Here is a 2,898-nt window from a genome sequence, read left to right on the forward strand (position 1 = left end):
GCAGCAAGGAGGGGACATGAAAGTTCCTTAGTTGGTAGGATTAGGGAAAACCCAAAGGCTTTCTACAGGTATGTCAGGATAAAAGAAAGACTAGGGTAGGAATCGGTCCAGTCAAGGATAGTAGTGGGAAGTTGCGTGTGGAGGCTGAAGAGATTGGGGAGACATTGAATGAATACTTTTCGTCAGTATTCAATCAGGAACAGGACATTGTTTTCAATGTGAGTACTGAGTCACAATTAATTAGAATGGACGGCTTTGAGATATGTAGGGAAGAGGTGTTGGAAATTCTGGAAAGGGTGAAAATAGATAAGTCCCCTGGGCCTGATGGCATTTATCCTAGGATTCTCTGGGAAGCAAGGGAGGAGATTGCAGAGCCATTGGCCTTGATTTTTATATCTTCGTTGTGGTGGATAGCGAATGTGGTTCCCTTGAAAAATAGGGTAGGAACACACACCTGGATGCCAGTCCCTTCGCGAACCCTTGACTGGGCCTTGCATTGGAGCTCTGACCATCTGCTCCAAACTTGTTCAGAGAAGCCCTAGAGTGGGGTGGGAGCAAGCCATTCAGCCCATCATGTCCACACTGACCCTCTGTAGAGCATCCCACCCAGGCCCAACTCCTATCCTCTCACCCTGCATTCCCCAAAGCCAATCCACTTAACCCTCACATCTTTGGGCTGTGGGAGGAAACCAAAGCACCCGGAGTACCCCATGGAGAGAATGTTCAAACTCGACACAAACAGACACCCAAGGGAGGAATCAAAGCCAGGTCCCTGACACTGTGAGGCAGCAGTGCTACCCACTGAGCCACCATGCCATCCCCAGGAGAATCTCATCAGGTTTTCAGCCATTGTGACTTTGATGTCTCTTTCAGACGATTCAACCCGATATCCTGCATATCCTCAAAATTCTGTATTTTTCTGACACAAGGTACTACCCACCCAACACAGACCTGGGGACTTTTCCAGAGGAGATGAGAAATCAAATTGACTGCAGACGAAGATCAGCCATGAAGACAAGGGTTAAACGTCAAACACCCCAGATGGGACTTGAACCCACAATCTCTGGCTTAGGAGGCCAGTGCCTTATCCATTAGGCCACTGGGGCTACACTCATGAGTGTAAAATGGCATCCTTTAAATACTGAACCCTGCCCTTTCATGTTTTTTTCTGAATTTTCTACTCTTACTGATTGTTTTTTACCCCTTCCATTTCAAGCTAAATTGTCGGCTGCTTGATAAATTGATCTCGCTTCCCATTTGGCCCCAAATGGACATTTGAGAAATCACAGCTGGTCAGACAGCGTCCCAGGAGCAGGTGAGTCGACATTTCGAGCATAGGCCTAAAGAGCTTATACTCGAAACATCGACTCCCCTGCCCCTCGGATGCCGCCTGACCAGCTGTACTTTTCCAGCACCACACAGTTTGACTCTGATCTCTCACATCTGCAGTGCTCACTTTCTCCCAGTTGAGAAATCAATTCAACTCCAACTTTGCAGACCCACAGTTTGAGGCAAATGGAGCAGACAGGAGAAGGAAAAGGGCTCAATGTTATTGTGTGCAGCACTTTCAAGATATTTGCAGTTAGTTGGGAAGGAGGAAGTGGAGATGTTGCAAATAGCTGCATTGAGGACAAATCAACACAATCTTAGCAGGCATTCAGCCCATTGTGGCTGTGCTGTCTCTTTCAGACAATTCACCTCAGGATCTCTCAAATCCCGGAATCGCCTTATGCAAGCTTCTGTGTCACATTATTTGCCATAATCTCACCGTAGACACAGTGATTTTTAACAGAGTACTGTCGATGAAAAATTCAGTCAGCATGGATTGAGATGAAGTTGACATGGAAGGAAAATCAGCAACAAAGCCCAGGCTTAAAACCCAAGCACCCCAGATGGGACTTGAACCCACAATTACCAGCTTATGGAAGACAGTGCCATATCCATTAGGCCCCTAGCGCTCCCACCTTGGACTCTCTGTGGAAAGTGTTGACCTCAAACGAGTGCTACAGCTGAGCAGGTTCCAGGATGGAGGATTACATGTTGAGGGACACACTAAAGTATGGAGCAGCTGCTGTCAAGGTATAACAGTTAAAGAACACTGTCTAAGGCCTTTCTGACCAGTTGTGACATCGTTCCTTCATTTCTCAGACCCTCTTGGTGCCTCAGAATGAAGAGAAATCGTTTCCTGCCTCAGTAGAAAGATCTGCCCGAACTTGCGAGCCCCCCCTTTGTGGAAGAGAGCCAGCCCTATATCGGGACAGGAAGGAGATTCCAATGGCCCAACATGGATTGTTCCAGTTAATACCCTTTCTCAGATGGATAGAGCTGGAGAGACAGTAAACATTGTGGGAATTTGGGAAATGCTGACAATCTTTTAATATTTTGTTAATAAAATCAAGTTGAACCGCAAACCAAATTTTGTTCCCCGTTGTCTGCATCACCAACAAGAATACTGAAGGAAAGTTAGGTTTAATTACATTGTGTTACTAATGTTTATCTGGTCGATCAGTGGAAATTAAAAGCCATGTCACACAACAGGCAGAGCCAATCTTTAGCTGAGTAGAAGTTCAGCAGAGAGAAACAGACTTACTTTGTGATATAATAGGTAATTCCTGTCCCATTGATCTATTAACTGCAGGGAACTTTCAGATACGTGGTATCTTTAGAGCAATTAAATATCCTCCCAAGATATATGCTTTCAGTCTCAATTGAAGATGTTATAACTTCAATGGCTAAGAGTATTAACCAATAAATCAATGCCAAGCCAGTTGAAGTATTACACTTGGCACATCATCATCGATGTAATTGCAGACTGCAGCATAACCTATTCCGTCTTCTAACCTACTGACAGCCTACTTTTCAGAGGTCTCCTTACACTACTCTGAAAACAAATTAAAA

At 45.1% G+C, this 2,898-nt stretch overlaps 1 non-coding gene across 1 annotated transcript; it reads right to left on the reverse strand.

Annotated features, from left to right (window-relative positions):
• Positions 1-1,033: 1,033 nt before the first annotated feature.
• On the reverse strand, positions 1,034-1,106 carry trnar-ccu. The gene has a single exon. It is a non-coding gene; the product is annotated as a tRNA-Arg (tRNA).
• Between the last annotated feature and the right edge of the window lie 1,792 nt (positions 1,107-2,898).

This window comes from Chiloscyllium plagiosum, unplaced genomic scaffold (assembly GCF_004010195.1).
Source record: "Chiloscyllium plagiosum isolate BGI_BamShark_2017 unplaced genomic scaffold, ASM401019v2 scaf_18820, whole genome shotgun sequence".
Taxonomy (NCBI): Eukaryota; Metazoa; Chordata; class Chondrichthyes; order Orectolobiformes; family Hemiscylliidae; genus Chiloscyllium; species Chiloscyllium plagiosum.